The sequence below is a fragment of the Eretmochelys imbricata genome, chromosome 9 (genome assembly GCF_965152235.1).
Source record: "Eretmochelys imbricata isolate rEreImb1 chromosome 9, rEreImb1.hap1, whole genome shotgun sequence".
Taxonomy (NCBI): Eukaryota; Metazoa; Chordata; order Testudines; family Cheloniidae; genus Eretmochelys; species Eretmochelys imbricata.
Window position 1 is genome coordinate 97,093,805 of NC_135580.1, and position 19,843 is coordinate 97,113,647.

The following is a 19,843-nucleotide window of genomic DNA, read 5'->3' on the forward strand; positions in this document are numbered from 1 at the left end:
CATGAATTAACCTCTCTTCTCCCCCCCCCCCCCCCCCAGCACAGTCGGGGAAATTGATATTAAATCATTTTCCACAATCCATCACTGGAAATGCAGACAGGCTATTTGCCACCCCCATCTGTCTCTACGGCTTTTCCCTTTTTTTGGCCAGGTTTGAACTCCTAGCTTAAAAGTATCTATGAAAAGTCACATTTTGCGGGGCTGGGGGTGGGGGTGAACCGTGGCACTTTTAACAATTTTGTGCGAATGCAATTCTCAATGGCTTGTCTCACCCTTAATGACAAGCAAAGCAATGCAAAGGACGGCTTCTCTTTTCATATGCACACAGCATGCAAACGTGGAGTATTTTAATCTACACTATATATATAAAAGTAATTCCTAATCAACTCTTGTCAGATTCCCCAGACTTTCAGTTATTAGCAATTCTCTTTGGAAGCCCTTGGCAATTTTACTGCATGTCAGACAGATAAAAGATTCTCCGGATCAAGAGTTATTAACACATTTTTGTGATCCTTTAACACTGGTGCCTATAACTCTTTTGGAGTAAGCAGCGATTTGACTAGCATCGGTGCGCATATGCAATTCTGATACTTTGAAGCCCTGTGAGGGACCCGATCCTGAGGCCCTTCCTTGCCCAAGTATGGAGGTAGGGGATCAGGCCCTAATTGCTACATTGCCTACCTAAGTTCATCAAAAGCATTCAGAGGCTGCTTTCCAGTGTTCAGATGTTCCATTCTTCAAACCTCAAATGGACACAAAGAGACCCTCCGTCCCATTAACCTTCGATCCCAGACACCAGCAGACAGAGTCAGGGGCGAACCATCTTTCGCGGAGTTTGTGCGTCACGTGAGTTCTAGATCAGAACTAGCTCTGAAATCTAGAACTCAGGCAACCAGCCAGTAAGAAGGCAGTGAGCAGACAGAGAACGCCCGGCTCCGTGCTCAGGGCAGACAGCGCTTTGCCATCCTATCTTTGGATTTACGTCTCCAGACTAAACCGTGTTCCATACCCAATTTCTCATACCCGAGCTCAGATTAATTAGGCTGGAAAAATCAGGAAGCCTTTAAAGATATGTAATTCTCATAGAAACCTAGTGGAGAGTCTGGGCTTAGATAGATAGATAGATAGATAGGGTATTTGGGGTAGATGGATCAGAGGGATGTATGGGGGTAGATAAGGTGTATGGGGGTAGATCGCGCCCAAAAATATGTCCTTTATTTCACACACACACACCCCCAAATGCCCTACCGCATTTTACCACCCGCTCATCGCTGAACTCATCCCGCCCCGTCCCCAGAGCAGTTCTGGCCGGCGGAACCCAGCGCTGGACACAATCCGCTCCCCGGAGAGGCTAACCTCACGGCTGGGTTTCTTCCCCCACCCCGCTGCTTGTGGTGGGCAAGCTCCTGGCAGGCTGGGGGGCCCGGAACCCCAGAGTCACCCCCGGGGAAGGGGGACAGTGTCCGTGTGTCGTTCGCAGCTCTCGGGGCTTGTGGTCAGACAGCAGAGCCGCGGGGAGGAGGGGGAATGGAAGGGGAGCCCCCCCCCAGTCAGTGCACCCCCAGAGGCCAACAGAGAGGAAACCCCAGCCCAGCCCATCGAGCCCAGGGGTGGCGGGGGGGGGGGGGAGGAGCCACGTGCTCTGGAGCGTTCCCATGGCTCTCGGCACCCAGGGCTGTGGAGCGGGACCTCTCTGCGCTCGGGGTGCCCCCAGGGAGGGCTGGGCAGCTCGCACCCACAGCCAGGCAGGGAGCCGCCGGCGGCGACTCTGGGATGCAGCGCAAGGGCTGGAACCGCCGGAGCGTGGCTGTTTCAAAGCTTTTATTTCCCCACCTGCTTTTGCACTGGGGGGGGGGGGCAGGACAAGTGCCCGGCAGAGGAAATATCTGCGCCCCCCCCCCCCCAGCAGAGAGTGTGCGGAGCAGACCGGCCCCCCAGCTCACTGCGGAGCCAGGGAAAGCAGGCGCCCAGCCACGCCGGAGGCAGGGCTGCAGAGGAGGCGGCAGGAGGGAGCTCTGCCCGTGAGAGGGAGGCCAGGGCAGGCCGGGGCTAAGCGGCTGGCCCGTCACTCAGCCGCACTGGCGAGCAGGGGTGGACCGGGGCTCGAACCGCTCTGCCACACGGCGGCCTGGCTGTTAGCCCCAGCCGCCCCCAAAGGCGCCCGCATGGCATCTCCGTGACACTGGCATGGGGGTCCGGACGCTGCCTCTCCGGGCACCCGCGGCTGCTCTAAAGGGAGCCGGACTTCTCAGCCCCCTCCCAAGGATTGTTTCAATGCAACAGCCAGGAGACTCCGTGATCACCCCGACAAGCACACTCCTGCTGTCTCCGCCCGAATGCCCCAAGTGCGCTCCGAATTCCCCAAGTGTATTAGGGGAAAGCCAGGACTCTCTATGGGCCTGACCCAAAGCTCATTCAAAGGATTATTACCATGAATCACTTGTATCCTGGTAGCACCTAAAAGTCACAGCCAGATTAGGCTGCATTGTGCTAGGCGCGGCACAAACATACAATAAATGACTGCTCCTTCCAGAAAGAGCTGACCAGCTCAAAGAGGAGATGTAACAAGTGGATGAAAGAAACAAGTAACAGGAGTGGGGTGAAGGAGATGAGAAAATAAATATAATAGACTAGAAGGACTCCCATTGGCTTCAAAAAGGTTTGATTCAGGCCCTCTATGAATGTTGCTTTATAGATATTTCTGAGGTCAACAAATTACAATTAACTCTTGGCAGCAGAAAATGGTCCCCTCTGCTGTCACAAGAACATAAGAATGGCCCTGGTGGGTCAGACCAAGGGTCCATCTAGCCCCGGATCTTGTCTTCTGACAGTGGCCAGTGGCAGGTGCCCCAGAGGGAATGAACAGAACAGGTAATCATCAAGTGATCCATTCCCTGTCGCTCATTCCCAGCTTCTGGCAAACAGAGGCTAGGGACACCATTCCTGCCCATCCTGGCTAATAGCCATTGATAGACCTGTCCTCCATGAATTTATCTAGTTCTTTTTTGAACCCTGTTTTGCTCTTGGCCTTCACAACATCCTCTGGAAAGGAGTTCCACAGGTTGACTGTGCATTGTGTGAAGAAATACTTCCTTTTGTTTGTTTTAAACCTGCTGCCTATTAATTTAATGTGGCCACTCCTAGTTCTTGTGTTATGAGAAGTGGTAAACAACACTTCCTTATCTACTTTCTCTACACCCATCATCATTTTATAGATCTCAATCATATCTCCCCTTAGCCATCTTTTTTCCAAGTTGAAAAGTCCCAGTCTTTTTAATCTCTCCTCATATGGAAGCCGTTCCATCCCCCTAATCATTTTTGTTGCCATTTTCTGAATCTTTTCCAATTCCTATATATCTTTTTTGAGATGGGGCGACCACACCTGCACACAGTATTCAAGATGTGGGCATGCCATGGATTTATATAGAGGCAACATGATATTTTCTGTCCTGTTATCTATCCCTTTCTTAATTATTCCCAGCATTCTGTTTGCTTTTTTGACTGCTGCTGCACATTGAGTGGGTGTTTTCAGAGAGCTATCCACTATGTCATTTCTGATAAGCACCATGTAGGAAGGTGGGTGGGGGAATATCTACAGGAATACAGCTATAGGAGAGCTAGGTATTTTTAGTATGATTTAAACCTGCAACCATGTAAGTGACACATAACATATTTTAGAAAATTATTTCCTTTTGATTCATTTATTTATAGAGTTCATCACAGTATTGACAGACCAAAATATTCAAAAATCAAGAGTCAGGCCCCCAAGATCATGAAATTGGCTTAAAATATATGCCGGGTTCTTTTTTCCTCACTTTCTGGTTTTTGAGCCTTTAGTATGCACCGGGGTTTTAAATTATTAAGCTTTTCTACACAATAATGAGGGCTAGAAGAAACTAACTGCTTTAAAGAATGAAAGCCTAGATTGTCACCTAATCACAGGACTCCAGGAGCTGGGGCTTTACAAAAAATGCCAATTACCACAAAGACTCACAATAAAATTGCGAGAGCTAGCAACACTGTGTAAACAACTCAGATCCTATGGTCATACATACTTACCTAACATATAAATAATCCTCACCAAATTTAAAAAAAAATAATAATCCAAAATTGCAACCCTAAACCAGCCTCTAACACACCTAGTCAGCTGATCAGAGTACCAAATTCTCCTCTCAATTACACGGGGGCAACTCCCCTTATATAAATGGGGTTGTCTTCTTTATGTGGGAGGAGAAATTTAGTGATTGGTGGGGCAGTGAACACGTGCAGAAGGAGTGCAGATTTCTGCCTACTGCTAGATCTGCTGCAGAGTTTTTGTTTGGTTGTTTGCATTAGATAGATGCAGACTGCATAAATTCTGTACTACTGACCCCCACTGATCTCTACAAATGGTAGGTTCCAGATTTAATTTCACCATGTCTACAGCAGTCTTACTTTCTCCACATGGTTGCATAGTGTCAATGGAAGCGGTGCATGAATATATAAAGCAGAAGGGACCCCAATTACTGCAGTCTGTCCCGCCAACTGCTATTTGTAATAAATGTGTCTAGGTGAAATTGACAGAAATGCAAGTTAGCAATAGGGCATCAACCGAACACAGAAACATTGTTTCTGGTCATGGAAGAGTAAAGGAAGCTGCATTTCTAACACAGCCAGCTTCTTACATACAAAAGAAGAAATGATGTTTCTGATGGATGCACACAAGGCCAAATTCAGCTCATAGTTACTCCAGTGCAAATCTGGTGCAACTCCAAAGAAATCAGTGAAACAGAGCAACGTTTGGCCCCTCGTTATGCAGTGTCATTTATCACTGATGGGGGTAGACTCTCTCAGAGTAGGTTCTCTGCTCCTCTGACCACCTGTGCAGAGGGAACGCTGCTTTTTCACATGTATCCATGCCAATTGTTACAGGATCTGGCCTGCAGGCCCCAGTCCAGCAAAGAACTCAAGCACATGCTTAACTAACTTGCAGTCAGTGGTCTCTCACACATGTTGAAAGAGAAGCAGGTAGCCTTAGCATGTGTATATCTACAGCACGCGTCTGATACTGTTACCTGAGCTCAAACAAATCTCCCACTGGGTCAGACCTAAGCTAGGGTAAATTGTCATAATCTCACCAACTTCAGTGGAGCTCTGGCTATTTACCCAAGCTGAGGATATGGCCCCTGGACTTGAATAAGAGTTGTGCTTGAGTAAAGGTAGCAGAATGTAACTTTGTGGGTGGGTGGGTGGAGAGAATCTGTCTACCTGGAGGTCTGTTCCTACCTAAATATACCCTTCACCCGCATTAAAATAAAACAATTAACACTTACATGTAGACTTTGTTGCTGGAATTAGTTTTCAGTATGAACACGAGGAATTAAAAACCTCAACAATTTGTCAGACTATTCAAACAATGCATAAAAGGGACAATACAAGAAGACAGATCAGTTTTCTTTTCTATGAAGCTGAAAACAATGATGGTTCTTTCAAGCTCTTCTGGTTGATTTGATAGAAGAGAATTATCGTGCATATAAATAAAGTGCTTGGAGCATAATATCTGAGATTCTGAGTGCCCTCAACTCTCACTGAAGCTAAGACAACCCCAGCACCTTAAAGGATGGAGCTATTGGCTGTATCTACATGCTGTACCATAAAAAACACTTTGTATGACAATTACATGTTTCTTCATAAATTCCATCCACCCTTGAAATCAGCATGACTATTTCTACATTCATTCTTGACCTCTGGACAATAGAGTGAGGAAGAGGTTGTAGCTAGAGAAGTCTTTAAGGTTCCATTTTATGGCACTAGACAATATTGTGATGTGTGACATAATTATTGCACCTTCAGAGCAAGGGGATGGATAAAACAGTGGCAAGAGTTTTGGGTAGACTTTGTACCAAATTCTTGTTACAACTAGTGCAAAACTGCATAGAAATCTCTACACAGAATTCATGCTATTATTTTTTATGGTTTACATTTCATTAGGCTTTGAAGAGTGTTCACATAATGAAATGTATACAGTATACACTCCAATATTAATTATGAAAATCAATAAGTTATTCAGCAAATAAATTATGTATTGATTACATTGCTTTGGTATGATGTGTTTGCATGATAACACTAGAAAATGAGAAAGAAAACTGAAAAAGCAGTCAGAGAAAAGGAATAACAACAACTTTAGCTGGGAAAAAGAAACATAAGAAGGAAAACATAAGAGAAAACAAGCAACACCAAACATGAGTCAACACGACTTTTTTTTTCCTATGGAGCTGAACTAGCTATCTGTCTAGACTCTCATCTCCATAGTATTTGAACACTTGAATGGTATCCAGATCAAAGTATTTCATGACCAATATTATGTATTAATTTGATGATAAAACACAGCTGCCTGGTCTGCTTCACACATAAGGGTTGCCAGATCTCATCTTTCTGCATATTTCTCTCTTTTTTTCCAAAAGCAATTTCCCACCCTAATTTTGCTGTTTTTAGCAGAGAGTTGAGGCTGTTCGGTACGAGAGGAGTCAATTTGGCTTTTCAAGAGGATATGATGGCTTTTTTGCTGCCATGTTTGTTTAAGAAACCAAGAAACCACTTCTGTTCAGTCTGGGAGAATTCATGTTGTTTTGATTTATTGCCCAGGAGAACTGTTTGGTTCCACTGGAATTTTAGGGCAAAGTTACCTTTTTCTTGTATCTTACGCTGGGAAAGTCTTACTACTTCACACACCAAACACACACAGATCTTGTCTTTGGAAAACTTACTGTACATATTCGGGTCAAGGAAATAACCCATCTCCAATCTGAATTGAAATCACTCTGATATGCAGGGCAAATTGGTCTGTCAGGGAAACTTTACAGCATGCTCTTTAAACATTCAGGAGAAAAACTCATTGTGCTAAAGCATCTATAACCTTGAGTTAGGGTCCCGAGAATTGATGAAGAATGTATTCATTGCCAACATGGCACGATGGGACCTACCCATCAGAGTTAATGATGGTGCGGTGGGATTTTCTTTTGGTAGCATTCTGACTTTTTGGATTACAGAGTTAACACCTCTCTTAAGCATGAGGTATTTTCGAATCTGATAATCTGTCTAATCATAATCCAGATGAATTTGTTGCAACATTTTTAGGTTCAGTTATCTCAGATGGGAATGTTAGCTCTGTGCAGAAGGGATTTGGCTTGGAATACCCATTGACAATAACAGAAATTGCATTCCTATTGCCAGCGAGCAATGCTGAAATCTTTCCTCTTTCTGTGTGCTTTACAGAGTCAGGAGTCTGAGGTCTCCAATATTAATTGCCAAATGTGCCCACTGTTGGCATATGACAAGCTATTTAACTGTATATCCCATCTTGAGATCTCTATAGACTGTAGTCCAAAGCTTTGAAAGTCCAAAGCTGTGATAGAATCATAGAATCATAGAATATCAGGGTTGGAGGGGACCCCTGAAGGTCATCTAGTCCAACCCCCTGCTCGAAGCAGGACCAATTCCCAGTTAAATCATCCCAGCCAGGGCTTTGTCAAGCCTGACCTTAAAAACCTCTAAGGAAGGAGATTCTACCACCTCCCTAGGTAACGCATTCCAGTGTTTCACCACTCTCTTAGTGAAAAAGTTTTTCCTAATATCCAATCTAAACCTCCCCCACTGCAACTTGAGACCATTACTCCTCGTTCTGTCATCTGCTACCATTGAGAACAGTCTAGAGCCATCCTCTTTGGAACCCCCCTTCAGGTAGTTGAAAGCAGCTATCAAATCCCCCCTCATTCTTCTCTTCTGCAGGCTAAACAATCCCAGCTCCCTCAGCCTCTCCTCATAAGTCATGTGTTCTAGACCCCTAATCATTTTTGTTGCCCTTCGCTGGACTCTCTCCAATTTATCCACATCCTTCTTGTAGTGTGGGGCCCAAAACTGGACACAGTACTCCAGATGAGGCCTCACCAATGTCGAATAGAGGGGAACGATCACGTCCCTCGATCTGCTCGCTATGCCCCTACTTATACATCCCAAAATCCCATTGGCCTTCTTGGCAACAAGGGCACACTGCTGACTCATATCCAGCTTCTCGTCCACTGTCACCCCTAGGTCCTTTTCCGCAGAACTGCTGCCTAGCCATTCGGTCCCTAGTCTGTAGCGGTGCATTGGATTCTTCCATCCTAAGTGCAGGACCCTGCACTTATCCTTATTGAACCTCATCAGATTTCTTTTGGCCCAATCCTCCAATTTGTCTAGGTCCTTCTGTATCCTATCCCTCCCCTCCAGCGTATCTACCACTCCTCCCAGTTTAGTATCATCCGCAAATTTGCTGAGAGTGCAATCCACACCATCCTCCAGATCATTTATGAAGATATTGAACAAAACCGGCCCCAGGACCGACCCTTGGGGCACTCCACTTGATACCGGCTGCCAACTAGACATGGAGCCATTGATCACTACCCGTTGAGCCCGACAATCTAGCCAGCTTTCTACCCACCTTATAGTGCATTCATCCAGCCCATACTTCTTTAACTTGCTGACAAGAATACTGTGGGAGACCGTGTCAAAAGCTTTGCTAAAGTCAAGAAACAATACATCCACTGCTTTCCCTTCATCCACAGAACCAGTAATCTCATCACAGAAGGCGATTAGATTAGTCAGGCATGACCTTCCCTTGGTGAATCCATGCTGGCTGTTCCTGATCACTTTCCTCTCATGCAAGTGCATCAGGATTGATTCTTTGAGGACCTGCTCCATGATTTTTCCAGGGACTGAGGTGAGGCTGACTGGCCTGTAGTTCCCAGGATCCTCCTTCTTCCCTTTTTTAAAGATTAGCACTACATTAGCCTTTTTCCAGTCATCCGGGACTTCCCCGGTTCGCCACGAGTTTTCAAAGATAATGGCCAATGGCTCTGCAATCACAGCCGCCAATTCCTTCAGCACTCTCGGATGCAACTCGTCTGGCCCCATGGACTTGTGCACGTCCAGCTTTTCTAAATAGTCCCTAACCACCTCTATCTCCACAGAGGGCTGGCCATCTCTTCCCCATGTTGTGATGCCCAGCGCAGCAGTCTGGGAGCTGACCTTGTTAGTGAAAACAGAGGCAAAAAAAGCATTGAGTAAATTAGCTTTTTCCACATCCTCTGTCACTAGGTTGCCTCCCTCATTCAGTAAGGGGCCCACACTTTCATTGGCTTTCTTCTTGTTGCCAACATACCTGAAAAAACCCTTCTTGTTACTCTTGACATCTCTCGCTAGCTGCAGCTCCAGGTGCGATTTGGCCCTCCTGATTTCATTCCTACATGCCCGAGCAATATTTTTATACTCTTCCCTGGTCATATGTCCAACCTTCCACTTCTTGTAAGCTTCTTTTTTATGTTTAAGATCCGCTAGGATTTCACCATTAAGCCAAGCTGGTCGCCTGCCATATTTACTATTCTTTTGACTCATTGGGATGGTTTGTCCCTGTAACCTCAACAGGGATTCCTTGAAATACAGCCAGCTCTTCTGGACTCCTTTCCCCTTCAAGTTAGTCCCCCAGGGGATCCTGGCCATCCGTTCCCTGAGGGAGTCGAAGTCTGCTTTCCTGAAGTCCAGGGTCCGTATCCTGCTGCTTACCTTTCTTCCCTGCGTCAGGATCCTGAACTCAACCAACTCATGGTCACTGCCTCCCAGATTCCCATCCACTTTTGCTTCCCCCACTAATTCTACCCGGTTTGTGAGCAGCAGGTCAAGAAAAGCGCCCCCCCAGTTGGCTCCTCTAGCACTTGCACCAGGAAATTGTCCCCTACGCTTTCCAAAAACTTCCTGGATTGTCTATGCACTGCAGTATTGCTCTCCCAGCAGATATCAGGAAAATTAAAGTCACCCATGAGAATCAGGGCATGCGATCTAGGGTGATAGGGTGGCTGCCTCTCACTGGCAGAAAAGGGGTTAAAAGCAGCCCTAGGGAGGCTGCGCCAGAGGCAGCCAATCAGAGGAGGGCTGAAGGGAGCAGCTAGTCAGGGCCAAGTAGGCCCATATAAAAAGGGAGCTGCAAGGTAGAGGAAGGCAGTTCTCTCTGTGGGGAACCCGGGAGGAAGGAAGGAAGGAAGGAAGGAAGGAAGGAAGGAAGGAAGGAAGGAAGGAAGGAAGGAAGGAAGGAAGGAAGGACTGACTGACTGACTGACTGACTGACTGACTGTGTCCCTGAAGGGCCAAGAGAACTGCCAGCACCCTGGACAGAGCAGTGCTGCAAACAGGGGCCGAGGGAGCCAGAGACAGCTCCTGGCTGGCTGCTGGCGGGTTGCAGACTGCGGCCCTGATACAAGGGTAAAGAGCGTGCCGGAGCTACTGATGGGAAGTGGCCGAACAGCACACTGCAGGCTCCCCCGGAAGGGGGGAGTACAGTGTGTGGCATGGCCGGTGAGCTGTGTCGCTGAAGAGGACCCTGCGATCCTTGGAGAGATGTGGGTCCAGAGTGGGAGTCACGGCGGCAATGCACCACCCACAGGGGACCCACCCAACCACAGAGCTAATTCCCAAGACAGGCTGAGGAGCTGCCAGAGTGGTGAGTGGACCCCGTTACGGTAGCCTACAGGAAGTTGGTAACATTTTTTTAAATCTTGCCAGAATCTGCAGAACATCGTCATCACAGGGCTCATCCCACAGTCCCTACTCAAGCAAAACCTTCACTGGATTTTAAGAGGAGTTTTGTCTTAGGCCCCAACTCAATGCACTGATTCACATGCCTAACTTCATATGCTTAACACCATCCCCATTCAATACAGCACTATAAGCACATGATTAAGTCCCATTGAAGTCAATGGATTTACCTTGACATGAAGCTGGAGTAACGCAATGGGGAACCAGCCCCTAGATTATTAAACGTCACCAAAGAAATTACATCCTTTGTTAAATACCCGTTCCATGCAATGGGTAGTGTCAATAAGCTTCACAGGCATGTCTGCCAAGTGGCCGGGCATGTTAGCGCAGAACCTCTGAAGGAGAGGAGGGGAGGGGGTTGAATTGGGGATGAATGCATATGGCTTAGAGGATGTTCAATAGAAGGAAAATATTCCTTGGAAGCAGATAAAGTAGTAATTCCTTCCAGTTAGTACTGACTGCAGGACTTCTAAGGACTGCAGAAATGCGGACAGCAGCACAGGTTAATACCTCCAAAGTGCCAGTTTTGTACGGGCGTGTTCGGCTTTCAGGTGCTGTGTGCAGGTAGCCCATAGCACAGAACTGAGCCGAAAAAATTTTTGAAAATGTCACTGCAAATAATTTGGTATTTACCTTACTTTAAGTCTTGACCTCTTAGCCATGCTAGTTACTCGTTGATTTAGGAATGGTAGATCTCAGATTAGGGTTATGAGATGCTATCCAATGACATCCTTAAAATCAGGGAATTGGAGAGTGTCACACAACTTTTGAAATATACAGTTATCTAAATTGTGTCTAACAGCATTCTCTCTCTCATCCATCCTTCCACAGATGCAAAAGGATTGAGGAGAAAATGTAAATTCACAGGCTATCAAGTGGTATAAATTATGAGGGGTTTAACTAATAGGTGCAACTTGGGGATGGGTTTATAGTATTTGGATTTTTAGCTGCGGGATGGGGTGTAATTCTCTCTATGTAAATAGACGCACACAGTGTTTGTTCAGCACCTAGCCCAACAGGGTCCCGGTTGATGCCAGAGCTCCTTGGTACTCCAGTATAATAAGGATATCAATCTGCACATACACAATACACACATTCAGACCAATGGAGAGAGAAAATACATGATTGTGTGGCATAAAGGTTGTACTGACATGAGTTTGGAATGGACACATTATTCACAAGAGGCCTTGTTATCGGCCTTGTCATACCTCTCTCCGCTGTTCATCCACTTACCTTCCTGCTTCCTTCCAAGCCACCCCTGCCACAGGGAACATCTGTCACTGACTGGGTGTGGGCAGTCAGGCCTAGTGAGTGGAGCCATGGACAGGTCCAGTGGTTAGAGCCTGAGTTGGTAGCCAGGAATCAGAGCTGGAGTCAGAGGTCAGGCACCAGAGCCAACAGTCCAAGCTGAAATCAGAAGTCAGGAATAGGAGCCGAGGGTCAGGACTGTTACCTGGCACAAGGCGAAGCAGGGGCAAGGCCCGATACAAGCATACACAGGAACTATCGCAGCAATGGGGAAATGTTCTGAGCAGCCACCAAACTGCTGCAGGGCTTAAGAGCTGGCATTGCCAGCCAATCAAAGGATGTAGCCAATCTGCTGCAGGCCAACTGTGCTTGTTGGGGAGCCCAGAGAGTAGCTCGACTGCAGGCTCTGATTCCTGACAACAGCCTCCCTAGATGAGTCCTCTTGGCCACTACCCTATTTTCCCTCCTATCGCCTCACAAAACCCACATGTAACTGCAATAACCATGAGATTTTCACCAACTATTAACTGGGTAAAAGGACAGTTGGTGACAGTACATATATGTTCACAAGCAAACTATTTTTGATTGCATGGGTAGCCCTCTCCTCTAACCCTCATTTGTTGTGTCCTTAAATCCCAGGTTCTTAGGGACAAAGATGGAACCTTTCTCTGTGTAGGCAGTGCCTAGTATATTGCAGGCCCTGGTGCAACAGAAAAGAATAAATAATGACAAATGCTGCTGCTGCTGTGGCAGAGCTATGAGTGAGCTATGCAGGCAAATGTCATTAAGATCCTCATAAACCCCACCAGGCATTCCGCACATTGCACCTACTGTACAGAATGGACGATGTTAGGAAAGTTTTCAAGAGTGTTAAAATATCGTTTTGGGCCAGTTTTCCTTATGCTTACACCTGTAAAGTGTTAGTTACAATCGGTGCAATTGGCCATGCTTGAGAGAGAGCCTGTGTAGCTAATACATTTTAAAAACCTCTAAAAATGAACTAAACATTTTTTGTAGAGAAGAACATGAGACTTTGACGTCCAATGGTTTGGAACATTCCAATGCTAGAAGCAAGGCTGGCAGGGAATCAAATAATGGTAGCTAGTGTGCAATATGGACTCATTGCTTCCTTCTGCTCTCCCATCTGTCTGTTTGTACCATCTTTTGTCTTACTCTTTGATTGTAAGATCTTTGGGGCAAAGACCATCTTTTTTGCTCTGTGTTCATACAACACCCTGGCCCATGACAGGGGCTACCATGATACAAATAATAAAATAAAATCTCATTTTTAATCCTTTTGAACCACAAACACCAGCCCTTGAATCTGCCACTGTTCTGGGAATGATAGGTGCCTCCATCTCAGACCAGTGCAGTTTTGGGGAATTTTCCATGCATATGTGTAGGGGAGCGGGGAGAAGTAAACCCCTGTCCAGCAGCTGGTATTTGAAAAATATGTTGATTTATTGCTTATTGAGAGGTTGTCAAAGGGGCTAGTCTGGTCTCACGCCCACAGAGGTTGGAAATTTCAGAATAAGTCCTGATGGAGACAGAATAGCGGGACAGGGTGCAGGGGAACAAGTCGAATCAATGGGATTTGGCACATGAATATTACTGCCACATACATGGTGTGCTTGATGAGTATTTATCTGTATTAAAAGAGCACTCAGAGGGCTCACCCATGAGGATCAGGGTACCATTGTGCTGAGAGCTGCACAAACACATAGTTGGAGACATCCCTGACCCGGAGACCTTACAATGTGGATGCAACAACTAAATGGAGGAAATGGGGAGCAGGGGACTAGGGCAGCAGTGAGAGGTGCATGTGGTTACATGGACTAGCTGAGTCACGATTAGCTACTTTCAAGTCACTCCAGTAGGGTTTAAGGTTTTTTTTCCTTCTAGTTTTAAGATATAAATGAACAAGAAAAGTTATTGAGCTCCATAATCTCTATTGGCCACTTACCCCAGCCTTTATCAGCTGGCAATAAACACACACACACACACACACGTATTTATATTGGGCCAAGTTCAAGAATGGCACATAAGGTGGTATCATAAAGACCACCTTATTCTAACGTAGGCTCTGCCGCTCTCTGTTAGGCTCCCCATACCTACTTACACCTGCTCAGCCTAAGCGGAAGGGGGCTAAGTGGCTCTAACTCTCGTTGAGGATGCAGAAGGCAGCGGAAGAAGGGGCATCTAAGGGTATGTGTACGCTTGGAGCTGGGGATGTGATGCTAGCTGTCATTGAGCTAGTGTGCTAAAAATAGTTGGGGAGCCACGGTAGTGCGGGCACCAAGGGCTCGCTGCCCCAAGTACGATCAGATGTGCACTAGATTCTGAGTACACTAGATCTCACTGAGCTGGGAATCACACACCCTGCTCCAAGTGACATACTCTATGTGAATATAAATTAGTGTCAGGGAATCTAATCTTATGCACGGAGATCAGGATGAGACCTATAGGGAAGACCTCTAGGCTGCCTACTGTGGGGTTCTTACACCTTCCCTTGAAGCATCTGGTGCTGGCCACCGTTGGAGGCAGGATACTGGGCTAGACAGCCCTTGGGCCTGATCCAGGCTGGTGATTCCTATGTTTCTATGATCTGGACTGGTGGTAGCAACAATGGGGTGGGTTTTTTTGGGCGGGGGGGAATCCTTATGTAGACACAGCCTCAGTTGATGGAATCAAGATCTCTGAATACAAAAGTGGGGCAACTGGGCAGGCAATGATTGGATTTGCCAAGCAAATGCCTGTTTGCGTCGGCAGATGCAGCACCTGTGCACACCAGTGGATGTCAATAAACAATGTATGCACACCAAACCAGAGGTAGGCTTATGGCACCTGACAACCTGCCCAATGACTCTGCGGTCTGGCCTTGGGACAATGAGACAATAATAGATGCTACACTTTAGCCTCTCTCTCTCTCTGTGGCGAGGGTGCAACAAACAGCATGATGGTCAACATACAGGTCTATAGCTCAGCATTTCTTCTGTTATATTTTCACCACTGTAATGCTGGTAAGTCAGATAAAGTCTCTGGACAATTTCCAATAGTTTGGGGCACTCTAGGGCCTTTCCCAAAGAACGACATAGATGCAGTATTAAAAAATATAGAGTTGTCTCCAAACCCTTTAAAATAAAAAGGTTGAATGAAATAGGCACCATTTCCTGCTGGCAGGGAGACAGACCTGCCCATCAGGGCCCCATTTTGCGACTTACAGCAGCTTGTCAGGGAAAATCGATAGTTGGCATGGTAACGAGCTCATTTCCCAAGAATAGAGCTCCTTTTATTAAATTTGGCTGGCACATGAATCAGGAACTGATCAATCATCAAAACACGACAAGCACTTAATGAATCACAGATTTTTATTGAGTCGAATAAATAAAAAAAAAGTCCTGAGTCAGTTGGGACTTATTTCTGCTTCTGAATCTAGCCCAAAGGCTGTAACAAGAGCAGAAAGGGGTACAGCACGAGTCTGCACTTGTGGGCTGCAGCAAGAACACACAATAAGCACAAGTGTTAGATTGTAATCTTGAGAACCTCCTACAATTTTTTTCTTGCCAGGTGTGCCTCTTCTTTGTGGTGACATCTAGCCATGGAGCCAGCTTTTGGGGCAGTGCCAGGCTCTCTTCCTCCCCACCCCCTATTAATGGCATTGTTGCACTGTATTATTTGCTAATTAGTAGTAATAATATTGAGCCCTTATATGGTGCTTTAGCGCTTCAAAGCCTTTTACAGACATGAACTAAAGAATCCCTAGCATTTGTTCCTTACACTTTCAGAAGTTCCTCACTCTGCAGTACATGGAATCATGGAACTATGGGGCTGGAAGGGACCTTGAGAGGTCATCTAGTCCAGACCTTAGCACTGAAGCAGGACCAAGTAAACCTAGACCACCACTGACAGGTATTTGTCCAACATGATCTTAAAAACCTCTGGTGACGGGGATTCCACAACCTCCCTTGGAAGCCTATTACGGTACTTAACTATCCTTACAGTGAGTTTTTCCTAATATCTAACCTAAATCTTCCTTGCTGTAGAATAGGCCCATTGCTTTTTGTCCTACCTTCAGTGTGCTCTTAATAACAACCTTTAACATATCTGAAGATTACCAGATTCCCCCCCTCAGTCTTTTCTCAAGATTAATCATACCCAGTTTTTTTAATCTTTCCTCAGAGGTCAGGTTTTCTAAACGTTTTTATTATTTTTGTTGCTCTCCTCTGGACTGTCTCCCATTTGTCCATCTTTCTCAAAGTGTGGGATGCAAAACTATTCTATCTTAGTCCTCACCACTGCTTAGTAGAGGGGGACAACGACCTCCTGTTCTTACATAAAACACTCCTATTTATACACTCAGAATATTAGCCTTTTTTGAAACTGCATCACATTGTTGGCTCACATTCAATTTGTGATCCACTATAACAGCCAGATCCTTCTCTGTAGTACAACTATCTAGCTAGTTAGTCCCAATTTTGTAACTATATAGTCGAGTTTTCTTTCTTAAGTGAAGTACTTTGCACTTGTCTTTATTGAATTTCATCTTGTAGATTTCAGACCAATTCTCCAATTTGTCAAGGTCCCTGCAAATTCTAATCCTGTCCTTCTAAGTGCTTGCAAGCCCCCGGCCCCAGCTTGGTGTCCTCTGCACATTTTATAAGCCTCCATTAGCCAAGTCATTAATGAAAATATTGAACAGAACCAGACTCAGAACTGACTCCTGCAGGATCCCACTGGATACACCCTCACAATCTGTAGGATTACCATTTGAGTATGGTCTTTCAACCAGTTGTGCACCTCCTTATAGAAATTTCATTCAGATCACATTTCCCTAGTTTGCTTATGAGAATGTCCTGTGGGACTGTGTCAAAAACATTACTAAAATCAAGATTTATCATGTCTACTACTTCCCCACTACCACTAGGCCAGTAACTCTGTCAAGAAGGAAATTAGGTTGGTTTGGTATGATTTGTTCTTGGTAAATCCATGCTGGCTATTCTTCATAACCCCATTATCCTCTAGGTGCTTACAAATTGGTGGTTTAATAGTTAGTTCCAGTATCTTTCCAGGTATTAAAATTAGGCTGACTGGTCTATAATTCTCCGAGTCCTCTCTGTTATTCTTTTAAAAGATAGGTCTTATGTTTGCCCTTCTCCAGGCCTCTGGGATCGCCCCTGGCCTCCATGAGTTCTCAACGATAATTGCTAATGGTTCCAAGATTGCTTCAGGTAATTCCTTAAGTACCCTGCGATGAACTTCATCAATCCCTGCTGACTTGCATACATCGACATCATCTAAATATTCTTTCACCTGTTCTTTCCCTGTTTCGGCGTATGCTTCTTCCCCCTGGTGGTTAATATTAATTGTGTTAAGCATCTGGTCACAATTAACCTTTTTCGTGAAGACTGAAGCAAAATAGGCATTAAACACCTCAGCCTTCTTGGTATTGCCAATTATTAGCTCTCCTTCCCCACTAAGTAGTAGACCTATGCTCTCGTTTCCTGGAAGGCGAGTAGCTTAAAAGTGGAACAGCATCACATTACAATATTCACTATTAATGACTGAAACTGCCCAGGCAGGTTCATCGAAACCATCTCCCAAAGTTTTACTCTCATCTTTAACTTACCTTGGATTTCTGGGCCATTTCCCACTTAGCCATTCCAGCTAGTAGACTGGACTATAGTTCCCCCCAATCCAATTTGTAGATTAATTTCTCCTGTAAGTAAGGCTTTTGGTCTCGTGCCCCCAGGGATCCACTCTCCTCCTTCTTCTATTAACCAATGCTCATGTCACAGGGAGCGCACACAGCTTAGCACTAGCAGTCAGCTGTGGAATGACACAACACAAAGGCCCTTCGCATCTCCACAGAAACTATGCATTCCATCAAGAACATGATATGCATTTTCCAATTGTCTTCACGTGCATTTGCATGAGAGATAATAACAGCCCCAAGAGGCTTCTTCTAGCCTATTAAATAATTGTCACTTTAAACATTGTCTAAATTCACACTTAAATGATAAGACTATAAAGATCCAGTACTGGCCACCTACACACATACAGCAAATACTATGTACTTGAAAAAAGTCTGACTGTGTATTTATTTACATGATGGTGTATATGATATTTGATTTATCATGTCAACTCTTGTGATAGGTCTAGTATATCATATAAGCTTCTGTACGAGATTTCTCTCTGTATCGCTCTTTCTCTCATTTCTGCTATCACAAAAAATAAGCCAGAGATCATCAAAATGTCTGTCACATACATATACACCCACAAATGCTTCGAAGTAATATCTAAAGTAAAAGCAGTGATATTGCAAGTTATGGTAGGAATTTCAGGCCTATGTTAAAATACTCATTAGTGCAGAGGCATTCCAAAGGATGGATAGCCACATTAATCTCCATTTAATTAATTGCAATTCATATAGTTTCAGGGAATGTCTAAAAACTGACTAGCCAATATTAAAAACTGCTGCTGCTTTGTGTACTGGATCTTTTTTCACGTTGCCCAGTAACCTTGAACAAATTTAAGAGAGGACTGGAATCTGGACAGGCTTAGTTTTATTTCAACCGTTCAGAAGTTTTCCAATCTGCCCCGTGGTATTCAGCTTTAGCAAACAGCACAAGTCCTGCCCCAGCAGAGACAGGCCAACACAACTGATGTAGTGGCAAGATGCTGCTACATCAGCAGTTCTCAAACTGTGGATCGTGACCCCAGAGTGGTTCATGACCCTGTTTTAATGGGACTGCCAGGGCCAGTGTTAAACTCGTTGGGGCTGAAGCCTGAGGGCTTCCGCCCAGAGTGGTGGGGTGCTTGGGCCAGCTTCATCCCCCTTGACCTGCCTGGGACAGCAGGGACCTTGAGTTGCAGCTTCAGCCTCTCCCCCGGCACCTGGGGTCTTGGGCTGCAGCTTCAGCCCCACCCCGAGCCCCCTGGGGCAGCAGGGGTCTTGAGCTGCTGCTTCAGCCCTGTGCTGGGGGAAGGGGGATCATGTAGTAGTTTTTGTTGTCGGGGGGTGGGGGGGCACGGTGCACTGAAGTCTGAGAACTTCTGCTCTACATGAAGCCTGTACCACAAAGAGAAGGATGGCTCTGGGTGCGATGCTGCAAAACACTGTCGGGTGCCGGGGCACATGCTGCTGTTCCTCCAAGCTTGAGGAACGTGGTTGCCCAGCCAGGTGCCTGCCAGCGTCCGCTGACGATGGCACCATCCACTCCTTTATGGGGGCCTAGCTATGCCCCCTTTCCTCTAAATCCATCCTCCATACACCCTACTGTGCTATATGGTGCAATCCCTGCAGTATGCCCTGGTGTGCCAATGCTGCCATCTGTCCACTCCCCATCTGTGACGTTTCTCTCTCCTTGCATAAATACCTGGACAAGGGCAGGTATGAACATGAATTACTCAGAACAATATTTTGCATTTCTGCACCACCTTCCATCTGAGAACCTTCATGCCCTTTCCAGACATTACAGAGTTAAGCGTCATACAGCATCACAGTGCAATATGAATTATTATACCCATTTTGCAGGTAGGGAAACTGAGGCACAGAGTGACTAAATGATTTGTCCAAGGTCACATGGAGAATCTGAGGCAGAGCCAGGAACAGAAATCAGATCATGCTGACTCAGCATGTACAAACACAATGCACATCTCAGTATTTGTTTTTGTTAGCCTTCCCAAAGGGGCCATCCCTGTATTATTTGGGCAGTCCAGGAAAGCTTGCTTACATTTCCTGTGTACCAGTCCAAACGGTCAGAACAAGCCAGGTCAGGAAATGGTGAATAGTTAAGTACAGGTAAGAACAGAAGAACGGCCAGACTGGGTCAGGCCAGTGGTCCATCTAGCCCTGTGTCCTGTCTCTGGCAGTGGCAGGTGCCGGATGCTTCAGAAGGAATGATGATGCGTAAGAGAAGCACACTCTAGAGAAGAGAAGTGATGCATAATGAACAGACTAGCTCCATGCTCTGACTGACAAGCTGCCCCA